Source organism: Heptranchias perlo, chromosome 20 (assembly GCF_035084215.1).
Source record: "Heptranchias perlo isolate sHepPer1 chromosome 20, sHepPer1.hap1, whole genome shotgun sequence".
Classification (NCBI taxonomy): Eukaryota; Metazoa; Chordata; class Chondrichthyes; order Hexanchiformes; family Hexanchidae; genus Heptranchias; species Heptranchias perlo.
The window spans coordinates 13,815,465-13,825,285 of NC_090344.1; the positions used below are offsets into that span (position 1 = coordinate 13,815,465).

Consider the following 9,821-nt stretch of genomic DNA (forward strand, 5'->3'; position numbering starts at 1 on the left):
CCGCGTTCTGTGGTGAGGATGTGTTCACTGAAGCCGAGAGACAAGGCGTTCCAAGTTGGGTTGTGCATCGCATCTGTACACAATAATGTGACTCACTCCATTCATGAAACATTTCTGATTGCCGTAATTATTTGTCTCCCAGAATAACTCATGAAGCTTCTTTTCATATTGGTAATATCAACATTGGTGACTGCCAGCTACTGAGATCCATTACATTGTGCGTGCAAGAACCGTCAACAGATGTGGGGGTGTAGCTCAGTGGTAGAGCATTTGACTGTAGATCATGAGGTCTTTGGTTCGAATCCAGTCGCCCCCTTGCACATTCTAAGTGCTTCTTTTGGGGACTCAGAAAATCAGCAATCTGTCGCTGTCGTTGTTTCGATTGAGTTTGCCGCACAGATCCAGGCCTTTTGACCCAACGGGTCTGTGCCAGCCTTCATGCTTCACACAAGACACCTCCCTCCCGACTTCATTTGCCCCCATCCGCACACTCTTCCATTCCTTTCGCCCCGTGTGTTTATCTCGTTTGCCATTTCATGTATCGATGTTATTTGCCTCAACTGCTCCTTAAGTTAGCGAATTCCACATTCTTGCAACTCTTGGTAAAGACGTTTCCCATGAATTCTCTATTGGATTTATTAGTGACGATCTTATAACCGATAGTTTTAGAGTCCCCAACGAGTGGAAACATTTTCTCTACGTCTACCCAATCAAACCCTTTCATTATCCAAAGACCTCTATCATGTCAGCCATCAGCCTGTTAAATCTATCCTGACAGGTATTATCTTTCAGTTCTGGCATCATCATTATTTTCACCTTCGCCAATTCCTCGATATCCTTTTGATAATAGGGAGACCAGAAGTGTTCACAGTGCTCCAAGTGTGGTTTAACCAAGGATCTCGGACTACAGGGACACAAATCACTAAAAGTGGCGACGACATAAATAAAAACAAGCCAAGCACTGGGGTTCATTTCCAGGGGGATAGAATTGAAAAGCGGAGAAGTTATGTTAACCATCTATCGTCTCCCTGATAAATACTGAGACAAAGTAACTATTCAATATTCCAGCCATTTCACTGTTATTACCTCTGAGTATATCTTGTGTATCCCTTGTTGGCCCTATCCCTATCCTGATGTTATTGACGTTTCAGTGGAATAATTGACTATTTCTTGATAATTTAATTTTGTATTTCCTTTCTGCTTTCCTGATTGCTTGTTGACATCCTTCCTAACGTCTTCATTTTCCCCTTTATCATCCTTTCCTTTATTGTCCATGCAGTTAGAATATGCATTTGTTCAATTTCTATTTTACCTTATCTCTATCTCTTTATTCATCCACAATGTTTCATTATTGAATATTTGTTGCTTTTATTTTTAGAGGAATGAATTTCTCTTGAAATCTATTGATCACCGTTTCAAATATTTCCCAAAACCTGTTCTATATCTTTGTCAAGATTTTTCCGAGTTCACCTTCCCAGGTTCCAATCTCACACCCTCAAAAATAGTTTGTTTCCAATCTATTAATTTGGTCTTTGTCTTCCTGATGTCTCTCTCAATCTTTACGGTGGAGGGATTGAGGTAGGGAGTGATGTGTGAGTGAGTGAGGGAGGGAGTGAGGGAAGGACGGAATGAGGGATGGATAGAGTGAGTGAATTAGCGTGTTCGTGAGTGTGCGAGTGACTGAATGAGTGAGAGCGAGAGGGAGGTATGGAGAGCAGTCATGAGCGATAAAATGACAAATGCGAGACAGGCAGACAAGAGAGGAATCACTGCTGGATCTAGTAATGGGGAATGAAACGGAGGAGATAGGAGAAGTAAGTGTAGGCGAATATCGAGGCACTAGTGATAAGGTTTAAAATAATAATTGAGAAAGACGGCCACACGCCTATTGCCAGCACTCTCTGCGAGCATCCGCGGGTCAAATAGAGGCTTTCAGCATTTTCCACTTTTATTTCCTGGCGACGTCACAATTTCGACACTCACAGCTTCTTATTTCATGGCCAGGATGCAATTTACACACTTTCCCTTTCGTTAAGTCCCACTTCAGTTCCGTAACCTGTAAATGAATCTAGTGACTTAACAAATATTACAGTCACTTCACACACTATCTCCTCCTGTCCACTCTTGCCAAATGCCTGCTGGATGTTTATTTATTACATTGATTCGATATTCTGTACACTTACATATATGGCACTGAGAGCATGATCTTGTGAAACTGCACATTGAACCTGTTGTTTCTTGTGTTGACTGTAACGATCGACAGAACTAGGGGCAGAGCACAGTGAGAGAGCACTTGACAGCTGCTGGAGAAACATCTGGTTGAAATTCAGGTGTCGTTTGTCTGGTGCTCCCAGTTCCGCGTTCTGTGGTGAGGATGTGTTCACTGAAGTTTAGTGATAAGGCTTTCCATGTTGGGTTGTGCATCGCATCTGTACACAATAGTGTGACTCACTCCGTTCATGATTCATTTCTGATTGCTGTATTTACCTGTCTCCCAGAATAAATGATGAAGCTTATTTTCATGTTGGTCATATCAACATGGTGACTGCCAGCTGCTGAGCTCCATTACATTGTGCGTGCAAGAATGTTCAACAGATGTGCGGGTGTATCTCAGTGATCGAGCTTTTGACTGCAGGTCAAGAGGTCTCTGGTTCGAATCCAGGCGCCCCCTTGCACATTCCCAGTGCTTCTTTTGGGGAGTCAGAAAATCAGTAATCTGTCGCTGTCGTTGTTGAAATTGAGTTTGCCGCACAGATCCAGGCCATTTGACCCAACGGGTCTGTGCCAGCCTTTCGGCTTCACACAAGACTCCTCCCTCACTACTTCACTTGCCCACATCCGCACATTCTTCCATTCCTTTCGCCCCCGTGTGTTTGTCTCGTTTGCCATTTCATGTGTCGATGTTATTTGCCTCAACGACTCCTTACGGTATCGAATTCAACATTCTTGCAACTCTTTGGCAAAGAAGTTTCCCATGAATTCTCTATTGGATTTATTAGTGACTATCTTATATTGATAACCAATAGTTTGAGAGTCCCCTACGAGTGGAAACATTTTCTCTACGTCTACCCAATCAAACCCTTTCATTATCCAAAGACCTCCATCATGTCAGCCATCAGCCTGTTAAATCTATCCTGAAAGGTATTATCTTTCAGTTCTGGCATCATCATTATTTTCACCTTCGCCAATTCCTCGATATCCTTTTTATAATAGGGAGACCAGAAATGTTCACAGTGCTCCAAGTGTGGTTTAACCAAGGATCTCGGACTACAGGTACACAAACCACTAAAAGTGGCGACGACATAAATAAAAACAAGCCAAGCACTGGGGTTCATTTCCAGGGGGATAGAATTGAAAAGCGGAGAAGTTATGTTAACCATCTATCGTCTCCCTGATAAATACTGAGGCAAAGTAACTATTCAATATCCCAGCCATTTCACTTTCATTACCTGTTAGTATATCTTGTGTATCGCTTGTTGGCCCTTTCCCTATCGTGATGTTATTGACGTTTCAGTGGAATAATTGACTATTTCTTGATAATTTAATCTTGTATTTCCTTTCTGCTTTCCTGATTGCTTTTTGACATCCTTCCTAACATCTTCATTTCCCCTTTATCATCCTTTCCTTTATTGTCCATGTGATTCGAAGATGCCTTTGTTTAATTTCAATTTTACCCTTATCTCTTTATTCATCCACAATGTTTCATTATTGACTATTTGTTGTTTTTTTTAGAGGAATATAGTTCTCTTGAACTCTATTGATCACCGTTTCAAATATTTCCCAAAACCTGTTGTATATCTTTGTCAAGATTGTTTCCAAGTTCACCTTCCGACGTTCCAATCTCACCCCATCAAAAATAATTTGTTTCCAATCTATTAATTTGGTCTTTGTCTTACTTATGTCTCTCTCAATCTTTTACGGTGGAGGGATTGAGGTAGGGAGTTAGTTTGCTCGTGAGTGAGGGAGGGATGGAGGGAGTGAGGGAAGGATGGAATGAGGGATGGATAGAGTGAGTGAATTAGCGTGTTCGTGAGTGTGCGAGTGACTGAATGAGTGAGAGCGAGAGGGAGGTATGGAGAGCAGGCAGGAGTGATAAAATTACAAAAGAGAGACAGGCAGACAAGAGAGGAATCACTGCTGGATCTAGTAATGGGAAATGAAACGGAGGAGATAGAAGTAAGTGTAGGCGAATATCGAGGCACAAGTGATAAGGTTTAAAATAATAATTGAGAAAGACGGCCACAAGCCTATTGACAGCACTCTGCGAGCATCCGCGGGCCAAATAGAAGCTTTCAGCATTTTCCACTTTTATTTCCTGGCGACGTCAAACTTTCGACACTCACAGATTCTTATTTCATGGCCAGGATGCAATTTACACACTTTCCCTTTCGTTAAGTCCCACTTCTGTTCCGTAACCTGTAAATGAATCTATTGACTTAACAAATATTACAGTCACTTCACACACTATCTCCTCCTGTCCGCTCTTGCTAAATGCCTGCTGGATGTTTATTTATTACATAGATTCGATATTCTGTACACTTCAATATATGGCACTGAGAGCATGATCTTGTGAAACTGCACATTGAACCTGGTGTTTCTTGGGTTGACTGTAACGATGTAAAGTGCTGGGGGCAGAGCAGAGTTAGAGAGCATTTGACTGCAGCTGGGGAAAAGTCTGGTTGAAATTCAGGTGCAGTTTGTCTGGTGCTTCATGTTCCGTGTTCTGTGGTAAGGATGTGTTCACTGAAGCTCTGTGACAATGCTTTCCATGTTGGGTTGTGCATCGCATCTGTACACAATAGTGTCACTCACTCTATTCATGAAACATTACTGATTGCCCGAGTGATTTGTCTCCCTGAATAACTGATAAAGCTTCTTTTCATGTTGGTTTTTCAACATTGATCACTGCCAAGTACTGAGCTCCGTTACCTTGTGTGTGTAAGAAGCGGGGCTGGTTGTGGGGGTGTAATTCAGCGGCAGAGCATTTGACTTCAGATTAAGAGGTATTTGGTTCAAATCCAGGTACCCCTTTGCATTGTAAATGCTTATCTTGGGATGCGTAGGGTAAGTGTACCCTCCCTGCAGAAGCAGGATTGTTGCTTATGTTCTGTTACGTTATGCCGACAGCAGTTGAGAAGTCCACTCATCTCGATTGTTCCATCCTGATGTTTACGCTCCACATGAGCCTCCTCCCTCCCTACTTCATCTCACCCGATCACCCTGCCCTTTACTTCATCTGCTTATCTTGCTTCCCCTTTAAAGCATCTATGCCATTCGCCTGAACTATTCCTTTTGTTGGGAGTTTCACATTCTTCCCAAACTTTAGGTAAAGATGTTTCTCTTCAATTCCGATTGGATTTATTAGTGACTAGCTCATATTTATGACCTCTCGTTTTGGTCTCCCTCACAAATGGAAGCATTCTGACGACGTCTACCCTACCAAACCCTTTAATTATCTTAAAGATCTCTATCAGGTCATCCCCCAGTCTTCTCTTTTCGAGATAAAAGAGCTCCAACCTGTTGAGCCTTTCCTGATAAGTATTTCCTGATAAGTCCGAGTTCTATTATCATCCTTGTGAATCTTTTTTGCTGCTTTGCCAATTCCTCTCTAATCTTCTTATAATCTGGAGACCAGAACTTTTCACATTACTTCAAGTGTGGTCCAACCAAGGTTTATTCCTGCTTATCATCTGGTTTTCAATTGTATCCCTTCGTGGTCTCAGCCCGGATCCCTGTGGAATACCACTTCTCATCTTTTGTCAGTCTGAATAACGACCCTTACCCTTACGCTCTGTTTTCTGTTTTGTAGCCAGCTTGCTATCCATTCTGATACTTGTCCACTGACTCCACATCCTCAGACCTCAGATATGAGTTGAAAATGCTGAACCTTATCGAAGGCTTTTTGAAAATCCAAATTTATTACGACTGCTACATCAGCCATGTCTATTCTTCCTGTTACTTCTTCAAAGAATTCAATAAGATTGCTCAAGCATGACCTTCCTTTCTGAAATCCGTGCTGTCTATTATTTATTATAATTTAGTTTTCTAGATATTTTTTCTGTTGCATCATAGAGTAATCATTCCATTATCTACACTAACACCGATTATAAACTCACTGTTTTGTTGCTCCCTGGGCTTGTTCTATCTCCCTTGTTTTATTTTAGGAATAGGATTGCTGTCCATCAGACCTCCAACAATATTCCCTTTTCTAATGAATGTTTACACATATGAAAGAATATCTCTGCTATCTCTTCCCTAATGTCTATTAACATGCGCGGCTGCAATCGATCCTGACTGGGGGTCCTTTCCTCTCTAAGTTTGATTAGTTTATCAATTATCTTTTATGTTTTGTAGTGAAATTGCAGTTAAGGAGGAGGAGTGTGAAACATTGGATGGAATAAACATGTTGAGAGAAGAAGTATTAAGGAAATTAGCATCTTTGAATGTAGATTAATCCCCAGGGCCGGATGAAATGTATCCCAGGCTGTTAAAAGAAGCAAGGGAGGAAATAACGGAGACTCTGAACATCATTTTCCAATCCTCCCTGGATAAGGCGTGGTGCTGGAGAATTGGAGGACTGCTCGTGTCTTACCGTTATTTAAAAAGGGAGATAAGGATAGACCGAGTTATTATCGGCCAATCAGTTTTACCTCGGTGGTGGGCAAATTTTTGGAATCAATTCTGAGTGACACGTTAAACCATCACGTAGAAAGGAACGGGTTAATGAAGGACAGTCAAGATGGATTTATAAGGGAAGATCGTGACTGACTGACTTGATTGAATTTTTTGAGGAGGTAACAAGGATTGTCAATGACGGCAGTGCATTTGATGTCGTCCACAAGGATTCTAGCAATGGTCGACGGGAGTTTTTATGACTGGAAGGCTATTTCCAGTCAGATTCCGCATGGCTCACTATTCGGTCCCTTGCTTTTCCTGGTATATATTAATGATTTTAACTTAAATGTACGTGCATGATAAAGAAGTTTGCTGAGGATACAAAAATTGACGGTCAACTTTTGTATTCTCTGCAAACTTCTTTATCATGCCCCATAAATTTAAGTTAAAATCATGAATATATAGTGAGGAGGAAACCTGTAGACTGCAGGAAGATATCAACGGACTGATCAGGTGGGCAGAAAATTGACAAATTCAATTCAATCCGGACAGGTGTGAGGTGATGCATTTGGGGAGGGCAAACAAGGCAATGGAATACAAAATAAATGGAATGATACTGAGAGGTAGAGGACGTGAGGGACCTTGGAGTGCATTTGCTTTCTTCGCCGAGGCATAGAATATAAGAGCAGGGACGTTATGCTCGAGCGGTATAAAACACTGGTTATATCACAGCTTAAGTACTGCATACAGTTCTGATCACCATATTACAGGAAACAATGTAATTGTACTGGAGAGGATACAAAGGAGAGTGGACGAATGAGTGAATGAGTGAGTGAATGAGTGAGTAAGTGATTGAGTGAGTGAGCGAATGAGTGCGTGAGTCAGTGAGTGAGTGAGTGATTGAGTGAGTGAATGGGTGAGTGAGTGAGTGAATAAGTGAGTGAGTGGATGAATGAGTGATTGCGAGAGGGAAGCAGGGAGAGAAGACAGGAGCGATGAAATGACAAAAGGGAGACAGGCAGACAAGAGAGGAATTACTGCTGGATCTCGTAATGGGAAGTGAAATGGAACAGATAAGAGAAGTAAACGTTGGGGAACATCTAGGCACGAGCGATCACAACATAATAAGGTTTATAAATATCATTGCGAAAGACGGTCACAGTTCTGTCGCCTGCACTTTCTGACTGCATTTGACGACCAAAAGTAGTTTATGGAGAATTTTCCACTTTTGTTTCCCGGAAATTACACACTTTGGGCACTCACAGCCTCTTATTTCATGGCTAGGATGTAAATTCTGTAATTTACAAAGTTTTCCATTCGTAAAGACCCATTTCTGTTCCGTAACCAGCAATTGGATGTATTGACTTAACATATAGAATCATAGAAAGGTTACAGCACAGAAGGAGACCATTCGGCCCATCGGGCGCGGGCCGGCTCCCTGCAAGTGCAACCCAGTGACACTCCCTCGTCCTATCCCCGTAGCCCTGCAATTTTTTCCCTTCAAGTACTTATCCAGTTCCCTTTTGAAGGCCATTATTGAATCTGCCTCCACGACCTCCTCGGGCAATGCATTCCAGATTCTAACAACTCAATGCGGAAAACAGTTTCTCTCTATCTGCTCTGCAAGAAACCTCATGGTTTTTGAAGACCTCCATCAAATTTCGTCTCAACCTTCTCTGCTCTGAGGAGAACAACCTCAGTTTCTCCAGTCTATGCACGTAACTGAAGTCCCACATCCCTGAAATCATTCCAGTAAATATTTTCTGCACCCTCTCTAAGGCCTTCACATCCTTCCCAAAGCGTGGTGCCTAGAATTTGACACAATACTCCAGTTGAGGCCAAACCAGTGTTTTACAAAGGTGAAGACCTGAGAGGGGGTGCAGAAAAAAATTACTAGCATAATTCCAGGAATGAGGGACTTTAGTTACATGGATCGACTGGAGAATATGGGGTTGCTCTCCTTGGAACAGAGACGGTTTTGTCGAGTTTTGATAGAGGTATTCAAATCATGAAGGATCTCGACATGGAAGAAGGAGAGAAACTGTTCACATTGGCGGAAGGGTTAAGAACCAGAGGACATAGATTTAAGGTGATTGGCAAAATAACCAAAGGTGACATGAGGAAAAACTTTTTCACACAGTGAGAGGTTCGGATTTGGAATGCACTGCCCGAGGATGTGATGGAGGCAGATTCAATCATGGCCTTGAAAGGGGAGCTGGATAAGTACTTGAAAGGAAAAAAAATGCAGGGCTTCGGGGAAAGGCAAGGAGTGTTTCTAGCTGGATCGCTCTTGCAGAGAGCCAGCACGGACTCGATGGGCCAAATGGCCTCTTTCCGTGCTGTAACCTTTCGATGATTCAACTTTATGTGTTGGAGGCGATTCAAAGGGAACAGAGCGTGCCGTAAATCGACACATCTCTCAGTGTCCTCGCAAGCAATGTAGTTTAAGAGCAATTAATCCTGAACCGTCTTACTTTATAACTCAAGTCGTACACTCGAAACCAATTTGGTAAAGGGAGACTAATATTGGGGACTGGAAATAGTTAGTGTGCAACTTGATATTGCTGTACACTGGAATAGAAAACGAGATTGGATGGACAGAAGTGGTCTGAAAGGATGGCCGATCGGCTGTGGGACGCAATGAACTTTTACAATTGAGCGAACAGCGGCTCGTTGGTCTCGGGGGATGATTCTTGCTTCGGGCGTTTCATTGAATAATATGCAAGAGGTCCCGGGTTCAAATCCCAGACGAGCCCTCCTGTGTTCCTCCTTTTAGTGAAAAGTCACCAATTGGCTTCTGACGTCTTTTCAGTGTTGCTGTTGGTGGAACTGAATTCTTTCCAGACCATGTTTGAGCTCCAGTGGACTGAATGCCGAAGATTCATCGGCGCAACACACAGAAAGCAAATAAAATGTCTCAAGATGATGAGGAGATTGAAACTGAATTTGCATTTTTCCCAATTCAGGCGGATATTAGATGGCGGGATAGAAAGCCACATATCCAAGTTTGCCGATGACGCCAAGATGGGCAGCATTGTTAGCAGTGCAGATGAAAGCATAAAATTACAGAGATGCATTAATACAATGAATGACTGGGTAAAATTGTGTCAAATCGATATCTGCTTAGTCATGTGTGAGGTCATCCACTTTGGACCTAGAAGGATAAATCAGAGTATTTTCGAAATGGTGAAAAGCTCGAAAAAGTG

General features: G+C 42.3%; 1 non-coding gene across 1 annotated transcript; it reads left to right on the forward strand.

Annotated features, from left to right (window-relative positions):
- The first annotated feature begins 244 nt into the window (after positions 1–244).
- On the forward strand, positions 245–316 carry trnay-gua (transfer RNA tyrosine (anticodon GUA)). Its single transcript has one exon. It is a non-coding gene; the product is annotated as a tRNA-Tyr (tRNA).
- The last annotated feature ends 9,505 nt before the right edge of the window (positions 317–9,821 follow it).